Genomic DNA, 13,493 nt, shown 5'->3' on the forward strand with positions numbered 1-13,493 from the left:
AAAAAAGGTAGAAGCAGCACTTTTTAAAAGAGATTACTTTTTTATGGGAGGACTCTCTCACAACCTTCCTATATTGACTATTGCTGACAAGCTGGTGTCTCATCTTCCAGAGAATGGATGGGGATCATCAAGGCATTCAAGTGCTCCCTCAAGAAGTGCACTTCATTCTTCAGGTCCTCTTTTCCCCACTGTCTCCTGTCTCTTTCTCCTCTATGACTGCACTAAAGTACCATGAGAAATTATATTTTCTTTAGGTTTTTGAATGAACATGTCTATTAGTATCTATACTGAATTAAACCCAGTCCCACTTGACTGTGATATCAGCCTTATATGCACTAGACTGTATCCCTTAGAACAATTAAACCTAAATGTTACTGGCTCAAAAGTACCTACATCAAGTCATTCCTGTCATATTCAAATGAAAACGTTGATGAATAACTAGTTCTCTCCAAAACAAACCTGGGCTGCTTGAAATAACATTTCTTTCTGGTAAGATAAAATAGATAAATCTAAACTTGGCCACAGCTGGTCACAGCACCAAGCCAGAGCTCAAGAAATGTTTGGACAATGCTCACATGGTGCAATTCCTGGGGCTGTTCTATGCTGGGCCAGAAGTTGAACTTTGATGATTCTAGTGGGTCCCTTCAATCTCAGTGTATTTTATGATTATATGGAACTTGACTTTGCTCCTCTAGAATCATTTCAGGATACTTTACACTTTTGAACAACATTAGATACCCTCATGTCATACCTATGTCATATAACACATATTCTTGACCTTATCCTAAGAAATTATGGGGTGTTGCAAAATACCTGTAGCTCAATTTCAGAGAGACAGCATCAGCTTCTGAATAGCTCAGCCCTGAGCAATGGGATCATGAGATATATGTGTGTGCTGGTTTGGGCAAATTTGTAAAATATATCCTCTGAGAGAAGGCAGGTTACCAACACCAGGTTCGGGAAAAAAAAAATTTTCCTTGAAGGAAAGTGAAGAGATAAAAACTATTTATTTAACAAACACACAGAAAAAGGACAGTAATGCTAAATAATAAAACCTCTCGCTGTGGAGAGGAAACCTGGGAAAATTTTAGAGTCCTTCTGTGGGAAGCCTCTCCCCTCCTCCTCGGAGCTGGGACGGGGTGGGCCCTCTTCCAGGGCCTCCACCTCAGTGGAAAAAGTCTCAATGTGTTCTGATGTTGAAAACAGTCCAGCAGAGAAAAAGGGAAAAATGAAGTCCCAGGAACACAAAAGTTCAACTCTCTGTCTCCCTCCAGAGAAAAAGAAAGTCGAAAGCTGTCTGGAAAGCAAGCAGTGCTTCCTCCAGCTTCTCTCTCGCTGCAGCAGAACGCAGAGAGTCGTCTCTATCTCTGTGTGTCCTTGAAACACTGCTTTGAAAGTTCTGCTCGGTTTTTTTTTTCTCTCCCCCCTCTACGGCTCAGTTTAAAGGCATAGAAAGGCACAAAATTAATTCCTGGGCATAGAGGAGCAATAGGGGATACAATGTCATAAAGTCACCCCAAGACATAGATATATGTGTTTGCCTGTGAACAAACAAGTAGCACTGGAGATTCAGCCTGCATGACAAAGTGCTAGCTGTTTTGAACTTCATTTTCTTGTATATGGTTCTATTTCTATGTCAAACAATCTCATAGAGAGAGCAGTGCACATTATCTCCAAGTCTTTGCAAAGCCCATGTACCTTCTGTGTCTAAATATCTCCTAAAGCTTCTGGATTAAGATCCCTGATTCTTGTGTGTGTGTAAAACTGTCCAGAGGAGATACTGATATAGTAGCTTCACCACCACAAATTAGGTTACATCCCATATCTCCCTAAAAAAAAAAAAAGGAAGAGGTAGATAAGAATGAAAGAAATGAAAGAAAATATTGTAATACAGAATAAATCTTATGGATGGGTCTTTTCTTCCACATAGCCCCAAAGAAATGTCTAGATTTTTGTTGATACTATGGATTTGTGGTAGAGCTTTGCAACTTTTCTGTGGATGATGAAGGAAAATGGAAATTTCCAGAAAAACAAGTGAGTGTGGAAGTAATCAATCTTGCCTAATTTTTTCTTTTGTCTATTCTAGTTCTTCTACATTCTATCTATAGTCAAAAGAAAGAAACATGTAGTTTCATAGAATAGCCAGTTCAATCTAAAAAAACCTGTTTGAGACAGAAAGGATGAATTAACTGGAAGAGGCAATATATTTTCATTAAATGTGGAGAGAGTTGTGATGACTGTCTTAGACTACATGACTGATTTCTGAAATAAAATATCTGAAACTATGTAAAATTAATCCCATTAAAGGTTAGTTCTGATCTCTCTCCCTCAGTAATTAAGGGAGATTTACTTTGATTGATTCTATCCAAGATAGCTGAACATTTATGATTTTTGAGTATATATGTACTTATACAACTGGTTTGAATTAGGAGTATAACTTGTCAGCATGCTTAAGGACAAGATCACTTCTACCTAATCTGCCTTGTTTTTTAGATTAAAGTAGGTGAGCAAAATCACCCTTCAGCAAAAGAAAAACACAAAACAGTTTATAGCACAAGCTATACACAGACTGAGAATGTTCGTTTAAGCATTGAAACTTTTTCACATTTTACTGTTCAGAAATTTTTCTTTCATGGATAATTTATTTATTTAATCACTGCCCTAAATTCAGACATTTTGGTTCTTGTCACAAGGGGAAAAATGTGTAAATAAGGATACCAAGGAAATATTGCCTAAGTAAACACAACACTGTTTATGTATTTTTATATAAATGTGTAGCAATCATCCCCTTTAAAAAGGAAAAATAGACTGTGACCAAAGACATCAGAATGAATAACAGTAAAAATCATACATACATATAAAATGTCACTCAGTACTGTAAATTTCTTTCAAATAGTCAAAGGAAAATGCAATTATCAAAAAAAATTCTTGCAAAGAAGATTAATGCAACATATTTAAATGTTCCTTGCATCCTAGCTATAGTGATAATTAAGTTTAAATTCAACTTACAAATGTAGTACATTCATTAAATATCCATTGGTTACATATAAAGGCAAATATAGACTCTCATTATATTTTTAATGGATTATATTTTAACATATGCATGAATTCTCTAGTCTTCTGTATTTTGTGTGTTAAATTAGAGCTATGCAGTTAAAATAAAAATATTTCCAAAGGAACTTTTCACTTTCCCCAATATCCATGGCAGTAGGTTACAACTACATTTTTGTATAATTTGTTGTATAAATATTTATCTTAGTAGAACTGAAAAGAACTACACATTAACATTTCAATTTTTTTTTCTGTGTTGCACCCTGAAAATATGTGTATTACATGCAAGGAGGGATAGAAAGAGGCCAGATGCTTCAGACTTGGAAGGTAATTTAACATGAAGGTAATTTTGTCACTTATTTTTCACATTCTTTTACATTAATATGATTATACTAAGTTCAGAAGTAGTAACTTATGTAAAAAGTAGATTTCTGTAAATTTATTTGTATTTAGGTTAATTTCATATGCTTGTACAGAAATTAAAATTAAAATTTGCTTCTCTGAGAATACAAAAATATTGATAATTACCTGGTTTCTATGTCCAAGACAGCTGTCAAGCATCATACCACTCCAAAAACTAGACTCCTCTTTGTATGGTATTTTCAGTAAGTCAAAATCCCACTCAAGGACAAAGTCTAGCCACTGTGAGACTTCTCCCAGTTGCTTATAGAATATTTCATTTGCATCTTCTTCTTGGTTGGGTGGTCTATAACAGACTCCTACCATGATATTTGCCTTGTTGCCTTTCTCCCTGGCTCTTACACATAAGCACTGAACCCTCCCATCACTGTCATTGAACTCTAGACACTCAAATGTTAGTAGTTGTATTTGCAGTTACATCATCAGTCGGTCTAGGGTGTATTGAATCTCACTGATTTCATTAAGCTAATAGGATATGCAAAAATTATTCTTGCTGTCAATGCAAAAATGGACGCACTTAAACTTCCACCTGTTAGTTTCAGCATCTGATGTGTTGAAATTTAGAGCAAAATCATTTGTGTCCATGAACACAGATGAAAGGAGCAAGTGCAGATCTAGTACAAAGCAAGGCTTAGTTTATGTTCTTTTTTCTCATCCTCTGAAACTTGCAGGGCATTACAGGATAGCTCTGATTTTGACCAAGTTTAAACTGCCCACTCATTGAAGATGAGCCTTTCTAAAGGTCTATAGCAGAGAAAACTTTCATAGCTGCTCCAGGCATGTTTTTCTATGTGTATGTCAAATACTTTAAACAAGAAATAGAATGCATTCCAGCTGCTTATGAAGAGTGATAACATTGACCAACTCCTAACCGCTCTTTCTTTAAAACAGCTTGTAAACATCAAATAGGATTGCCAAAATCATTCAGCAGTAAAATGTTTTTATTAGTGCTTATAAAAGTGCTTCATTTCCTCAGAGAGAAAAAAATGAAAGTGGTATAACATCCTAAGTGGAATGAAGCATATTTGTGGATAATGTATAAAACTGAAGATCAGGAAGTGCAATGCACACAAGTTTTAATCCATAATTTTATCTCATGGTAACAGTTATAAAGAAATAAAACATGACTTATATTCATTTTATAAATTAAAATCACGTATTTGTGCTAGCTGACCAAGAAGTTTTAATTTCATATTTAAAAGACAATAATAAAAGCTTGGGAAGATAGGGGTTTTTTTAATATTATATAATAGACTTACTTTTAGCATATTTAGATTAATACTAAAAAAGACTATTCTTTGTAGCAGAAAAATAAGAAGCCACAACCTTAAAAATTTTGGTAAGAGTGTTTAGAATGCTTTGTAATCTTTGTAATATTGGGATTTTGTTTTCAGATACTTCTGTTCCTTTTTCTAGGGCTTTTTTTTTCAGAAATCTAAAGGGACTAAAGCAAGATTCAGATTTAAATGTTTAAATGTTATGAATCATATGATTTTTCTCTCTATAAGACCAATAATTTCTATTACATCTAACATTCTATTATGTTTTATTTAGGTGGTATTTTTTAGCAATGTGTAAAATTGTGGTTCGTAAGACTACAGAATTATGAGGCATTTAACTTCCTTTACAAAAAAAAATCCAAAATGATTTGCATGCAATATTGAAAAAGTCAATATAATTTAAAGCTAAGGAATACCTTAAATAAAAATCAGATTCTGATTGATAGCACCATTGTTCATCAACCCAAAGTTGTCATCTCCTCCTGATGTTTGCTGTACAAACATACCCTAATGGATTATTCCTATCTCTAAAATAATGGTATTGCCAAATACATGTGAATATACCCCTTTTTCAAAAATATAACAGTAAAGGCTGACATGAAATATGACTTTTTAATGTTGAGAATCTGATGACATTATCCACAATACACTGCACAGTGCCTCCCTTATTAACCAAACAATCTGGGAACAATTGAGAAATCTCTTAAAGCAAAGCTCATTAGTTGTAATATGTGGCAATAAATGTCCCTGTGGCATTGCAATCATGCTGTTCTATATTACATAAAAGATTACTTCCAAATAATCTCTGTGTTACTGGCATACATTTAGTATGCCATATCCATTATGAACTTTTTTTATACATTGCAGAGTTCTCCAGAGCGCTGAAATTTTAGGGGGAAAATATAATATTGTCTTTTGTTTCTGAGAGAAATCATTTATTAGTTGCAAAATGTTCAGTGGTAAAATAGTCTGATCTGAAAGATAAACCGGGATGGGTACCTAGAGATGAAAATACCCAGAAGTGAAAGTAAGCTCCAGTGGGTCACTTAAAATGCAAGAACACAGACATTACTTCAGCTATGTGTCATGTGGGGGAATATGTTTCTTTATGAAAGTCAGTTGTTGCAGGACTCGAGAGTGATATCTATGAAGGATGTCTAAAATCACCATTTGAGTCCTGATTTCGTTTAAACTGCACAAAAGAAATGAGTTCCAGGATACCACATCACTGTGGCCAGTAACAGACCATAGACTTTGCACTGGTTTTGCAACACCTCAGGGCTGAAATTGGTTATGTGGAATCTGTGTTAACTTTTTTTGACATGACTGCTGCTTTGTTTTACTTAGTTTAACTGCTACAAAATTTCTTTTTTTTCTGATCAGGTGTTTATGGCTAATTTGTTTTCCATATAATTGTGTGGTAAAACCATGGTTTTGTACATAAAGGAGAAAATGTGCTAGAACTTGGCACTAGTGACTAAAGTAAATGAGACTTAGGCCACATGGACTGTATTTTAGGCTTGGTTTTTTTTCTATGAAAATGTAAACAGTGGTAAAGATGGATAAGTTAAACTTCAGCTATGGGATATTCTGTACAAAACAGAAACAGTGCCTGGATGCTGCAAAAGCAAATCAGAAGAGAAGACCCCAGACTCTACAAAGATGATTGGATGAGCAGTAGTGCCATCAGGAAATCAGGTGACCTATAGGGGATATAAAACCCAGCAACAATCAACAGACAGGGCCCCTCTTTGTAGGTACCCATCTTGAGCTCTCACCACTACTGCATAATGTCACCCCTTCAGTCTCCTCCAAGCTGAACAAGGCAGGTGACCTCAGCTGTTCCTCATATGGGTTCTTCTCTAGACCCCTCACCATTTTCACAGACCTTTGAATGGTCTCTAAGAGCTTAATGTCCTTCTCATATTGTGGCAACCAAAACTGTGCACTGGACTCAAGGTGAGGCTGCATCAGTGAGTGAAGAGTGGGACAATCACCTCCCTTGGCTGGCAGTGCTAAGAGTAAGTTTGCTTTATATATAAGGAACATTTGCTGTTCATCCATAAAGAGGATGCTGAGAGTAAAATAAATAAATCCAAAAAGTTCTGACATGCACACATCCCACCCTCACAAGCACACACCCTGTTGCCCAGCCTTGGGAGTTTCCTTCTGCAGAAGACATGGCTGCTCCAGCTTTGTGTTCCTCCTGCTGCTTGTGATCCTTCTTACAACACACCCACCACTGAGGAGGTGCCCAGAAGGTGCCTCCACACCCCAGGTGTGGAGGTGGGGTCCCTCTGTGCTGCCCCTACACTGCCAGACCCCTGACAAGTACAGCCTGCTCCTGGTGCCCCATGGGGAAGTTGCACTGTCTGGTTGCAATTGGAGTGTCCTGGCTTTCTCTATGAAAGCAGAATTTTTCCTGATCATACAAGTTTTAACAGTTGTTTTTTTGGGTTTTTTTTCCAGCTCCAAAAGGCATTTCTAGCCAAAACCAAAAAAAAAAAAAAATAATGGAAACAATTCTATACAGAAAGAAAACCCCCAACACTTCACCTTTTTGATTCCTAACACAAGAACTGAAAAGAAATTGCTTGAAATATATTCTTGAGTTCAATTCAGACCTTAAGAAAAATTGCCTGTTACCAACTTCAGTTCATTAATCATGAGGCAATTTTCTCTCTAAGTAGCAGGCAATAGCAGGTAGATGACATTTAACTTGCCTTAGTAAAAAAATATAACTTGTGTGAAAATAAATCTTTTCTTTATTTCTAGGTACTGTGGCGCTAACGATTTAAATCTAGAAATTATCTTCATTTAAGCCACCAGAGATTTCAGCTGAAAAAAAAGTCGAAACAACACTTATTAAATTAATTTAGCTTTTTCTTTTTTGCATATTGCCTAAAAAATGTAAATTATGTCTTGAAATGTGTGAGACTGGATTGTGGTTAGAAAGGTTAATGCTCAAGGGCATGAAATAGTTCTTCAAATTTGAAATCTATTTGCAGTTATTGAAGAACTCATTTGGGAAAAGAATGTCTAGTCTGTGCCTAGTCACTTGATGTATTTAATGTTAATGGTTTGGTGTTGGGACAATTTAAATGGTCACCTTCCACATAATATTTTCTTTGTTCTCTGATGGAAGCCTTTAATCTTTACAAATGAAAAAAAAAATGAATTAAAGAATCCTTGGGAATTGAAGTGGTTGGACTAGGGAGTGATACCTATGTAAAAAAACAGATTCCAAGAGATTATGCTCTAAGAGGAAGTTTAGAAAATTTAATAATATTTTCCTGTATTCTCTCTTCTCCCATCACAAACAAAAATATTTTTTCTACAGTTACCTAGATTATTCCCAAATTAAGTACAACTATGTTCCTTCCTGATGCAAAAAGAAAGAATGAGACAGATTTTGTGAATATTTAATAGATTATATTTTTTTCTTTTTCACCCATGAAAAACATTCAGTTTGTTCTGACCTTCAATCTGTATTAAAGAAAATATACAAACAAGGCTATATTTTTAAAAATCATTATAAAAACTACTACAGTTTACATGATAATCATAGAATCACAGAATGACTTGGGTTAGAAGGGATCCTAAAGATCACCTAGTTCCAACCCTCCTGCCAGGAGCAGGACACTTTCCACCAGACCGGGTTTCTCAGAGCCCCATCCAACCTTGTCTTAAAAATTTCCAGAAATGGGGCATCCACAACTTCTCTGGGCAACCAGTTCCAGTGTCTCACCACCCTAACAATAAATAATTTCTTCTTAATATCTAATCTAAACCTTTTGTCTCACTTAAAAGCCATTCACCTCCTTGTCCTGTTACTACAGGTTTTCCAAATACTGGTAGCAAAAGTCTGCATAGGTCTTTGCAAGCAGACAGAGCTGTTGGAATTACTAATCAATGCACTCTCTGAAAAATAATCAGCATCTGAAAACATATTTAAATAAAATGGAAATAATTTCATAAATTTCCCAGCTAAAGATATTTAATTAGTTTCCATGAAAAAAACCACTGCTAAATTAATTTTGATGAAGGGATTTCTGTAGCTAAAATGCCATGACTGCATTGGCTGCTTTAGCTAATCTGACATTGAGTCCAAGGTTTACAAAGTCAACATAACTCTTAGGACATTGTGCTTACTTAACCATATTGTTTGAATGACCTGCTTCAGAAGCAGCTAAGTAAGTCAAGATTTATTAGACAATTTCAACAAAGTATACAGAAATATCACAAAGTATTGCTTGCAAGCTTAAATGTAAAGAGAAGAGGCAAACACTTCCACAGACACTACCTTCACCTGAGGAAATTTTTAAATAATGGCTCCATGGCATTTTGATATAAATTATGCCCTTGTGTGCTGTCAAACAATATTGATGATGTCTTTTTTTACTTATGCTAAACTATTTTTGCCTTCTATATTGCTGAACTATTTTCTTTCCAGTCAATGACTAGTGCATTTTATATATTAGGTTTTTTGTATATGAGTTATCATACTTGATATTGAAACAGAGTATCATTAATATAGTATAAAGAGACTGGTCTGTCCTTGATTTTCTTGCTGCATAGATAGTTTTTGGCAAAAGGAGAAAAGCTGTTTCTAAACTCTCTCCCCCTTAATTAAATTAAATTAAATTAAAAGAGGTATCATTACATTAAAATATTCTGTATTGTGCTGTTTTTACATTTATTATTTCTATCTTTTTGAATTAAATATTCTTTAAAGACTGTAAGAGAAATGTATGAAAATAATGGAATGAATATACAAGACCTGAAGCAGTATACTAAGAATATTCATTTCAGCTCTTGCTTGATATTCAGGCTCCTTGAAAAGCATGAAGAACAAAAATTATTTTAATCCAGTCAGCAGTCTTGTACATTAAATGTATGACACCATAATACAGTTGCCTTGAATCAAGAATAAAAACTGCCTCAAAGCATTAAGGAAAACTCTCCAAAATTTAATACCAAGATCTCAGTCAAGTAAAACATTTCAGCAGGTGGAGCTAGACTGTTGGTGGAAATGCAAAAACTCCTACTGATACTGCAGCCCCTACCATTACTACTGCTGCTGTACTTGAGTGATAAAGATGTTTTAGGTGCTTTAATACAGGTAGTATGGTTTTCTGGGGAAATGGTGAAATTATCCAGTCTGGGCCACTTGCATCCTATTTACTATATAAATTCTGGACTCTTACTCCACAGAAGGCACTTAATCTCCCACTTTCTTTTGAAATAATTAGATTTGTGTTCATCACCCACAGGAGCTTTCCTTTTTACTAGCACAGTAAGCCATATTACAAAACATACGTTGTTTTATGTCGTCTCCTCTGTCATTCATGCAACCACAGGTATGACAACTACAGTGGCTGTTTATGCAGAAAAAATAAACTGCAGAGCAACTTCAGTGATATCTTGATTGCATTTGTATGCAATGAAGAAATCCTCACCACTGGACCAGATAGGTTTTCCCAGAGTAATAATAAATATACCAGGAACTAGCCATGATCTGATAAATACTCCACAAAAAAATCAGTTATTGGAACAAAATTTAGGAAGTCAGAATTGAGCAAGTCTAATCATCATGGTGACTGGTTTGTTTATGTCTAACCACAACACTTTATGACTTGGGCTCTATTAACAGTCTGACACTGTTGACCAGTATCTTTTAATGCAAGGTGTAAAATCACCCAGCTATAAGTGATATGCACTCAGATTCAGTGATGTATATCTCTCTCTTCTCCATCCTCATCTGTGCCACTGCTATTTAACTAGATGGAACCTAAAAAAAGAGCGTAACGGGATTGAAAGGATCAATCTTACAGTAGTTGTAAATAACACTCCAGATATCAGGAAGAATTTTTATTCCGAATCCATGTCTCTGTCCAAAATGTGATGCTACTTATTATTGTGCATTATAATCTAGACACAAGTGATAATATTATTGTATGGCAGGTGCAATGTACTAAACAGTTTTGACTATAATCCATTTGAGTTGTCTTATGTGGCCAAAATGCAAAACCCATCTGTTTAATAGCTTTCTCACAACTAAATAAAAAACCTGCAAACAAATAAACAAAATTCCAAGCACCTGCTTGGAAAAGGAGAAAATTCAGCCCTACAGTAGGCCATCACTAAGAATTTATGTAAGACATGGAGAATTTATGTAAGACATGTTTCTTGGAGGTCAGTATGAGGCTCTTGGAAGAAACAAGCAGGCAAGGCAACCAAAAACAAAACCAAACTTCTGCCATAATTATGTCCTTCTCTTCCTTTGGTTTCCTATATTGGCAGTGCATTTTTACCCTGCTTGTTGCATAAAGGGCAAGAACACTCTGAAGTTCTCTTTTGTATCATTAATCTGTAGACTAGATTATATTGCTTATATCCCTTCAGCCTACTCAAATCTGTTCTGATTAATAAAATTTCACACTTTATTTCACACCTTTTGGACTATCATATTAGTACATTAGTGATGATTAGTACATTAATGAACAACATTCAAGCTATTATTAGGATAAAGGAAAAGGTAATAACACTAACACAGCAGGGCCAAAATTAGGGTGATGAGGGGTTTTAAGTCATAGTCACCCACAAGAGAACTTCCATCCTGTTACAGGCGAGCTAGGCTTCTGATCATTATTTGGGGCATTGTCAGATTTGCTACTCAGGTAGCAGATGTCTCCTAGAATTTTACTGCTTATATTAGAGTACAAGACAACTCATGACTTAGTAGTGTCTAGAATCACATTCTTAAGGAAGATACAAGCTCAGAAATGCCATTTTATTTCTTCTGGTCACATTTTGTATGTAGTTCTTAGTTTGAAAAGTGTTGGTGTCTAATTCTAGTTTAATTTATAAATTTCACCTCTTGTGACTGTTAAGGTTCTTTCAATATCCAAGCCCATTTTAGTCTTGACCTACTCCGAGTAATGATTTCCACATTTAGCTGCATTTACGTCACAATTGTAAGGGTTGTTGTCTTGGAGTCAGTCACATGGATACCATCAAGTAACAAAAGAATTTCTGAAACAGCATATTAAGTGTGATGTTCATAGGAAGTGACTACGTAATCGTAGTCACAATTTCTTTACCAAAAGAAAAAAAAAAAAAAAACAAAAACAAAAACGTGGTGGAACCAATAGAGTCATGTCCATTTCCTTCCCACAATCTCACTAAAAATCCCTATCCTTTGCTTATTTAGCTTTTGCTCTTTCAACTGTTTCACGGGAGGTTATCACTCAACATCTGCAATTATAGGTGCAAATGCAAACACCACTTCTCTTTTCACACCTTACTTCCCACTTCTCCAATCTGTCTAAACTTCATAGCTAAATTTCCTCCTCCTCTCCCTCCCTTTTATCTCAATCAACTGATTTTCACCTCTAATTCTCCTCTCTTTTTGGCAGCAAGTACGGGTTTCCTTTTCCCACATGCCAACATCTCCATCATTCTAGATCTCCTACACTTCACTTTTGACCCTTAACATATTTTCATGTCTTGCCCTATTTTTTTCTGATATAAGCAGCCACAATTTTTTAAAAATAGTCCTAATCTACTTCTCATTTTCCCACCATGAACAGCTTTTCATAGTTTTTTTCCTCCCTACACAGTTTTAAACAGCTGCCTTTGCAAAGCAAGCTTTTTTCTTTCTATTCACTTGTTTGGTTTGTTTTTTTTTTTTTTTACTTCAGTGCTTTTTTCTCTCATTTAAGTTTCTATCTTCTTGCTGTATTGGTGTAGAAATAGAATAATATGAATTAAGTCAGAATTGGTAATGGATAAAACATCAGTGTCCAACGTATGTTTACATGTGTGTCATGTAAATACATAATCTCTCCATAGAGCTGCTTTAAACACTTTTCTATCATTACACACTGTAGAACTCAGGTTCCTAAGTTTTCTCTTTCTCTTTTATCTACCTCTTTGTTTCTATTGACCACATTGGAATGTCTAAAGTACCTCCTACACAGTTAGCACCCAAGGCAGATAATTTGATCACTAATGATTTAGAAGAGCTATGGGGTAGCTGGCTAGCACAGTCAGAAGTGCTTACTGGGACAGGTTTTTCTGATCCTCATTTTCACTGGAAGTAAAAAGTTAATGTAGCATCAGCCAGTTATGATGTTAACAGCTGTACACTTGACTGCATGCAGGCTGGCTTACTGGGAAGGGCAGAAAATTTACACAACACATGGAACATCTCTAATTCCTTAGTAAGCTGTCCCAATTATCCATCGTTATGTCCCCTTGTCCTCCACTACACGGGTGTCTTCAAAGGTTTTGTTTTAACACTGCTCACAGAACTAAGATGTGTATCTTTTTATTAGTCTGGTCTGTGTGTAGTTTTATTCTAAGAGGTTTTAAATTGGTAACTTGAATTACGTGAGAAAAAAGAACTACATTTCATAATGCTCAGCATTATGCTCAATTTAAATATCTCCAAGAATAATGACAGATACTTGTAGTAATGTATCTCATTCAATAATTTCAGCAGAAAGGATAAAATTTTACATAACTCATGAAATTTGGATGGTTTCTACTTTCTTATTATTTAGCAATCAGATTTTGAAATGCAGAAGGAATATTTACCTATTTTTTTCTTTTTCTTCCTTAAAACCTGAAAAACCCATACAACACAAAGAAGGTTTTTATAAGTAACATTATGAGAAGTAAGTGTAAAATATACTGCAAATGGCAAGCTTGTTTTATAAGACAGGGTGGCATTTTTAT

Source organism: Coloeus monedula, assembly GCF_965178545.1.
Source record: "Coloeus monedula genome assembly, chromosome: 3".
Taxonomy (NCBI): Eukaryota; Metazoa; Chordata; class Aves; order Passeriformes; family Corvidae; genus Coloeus; species Coloeus monedula.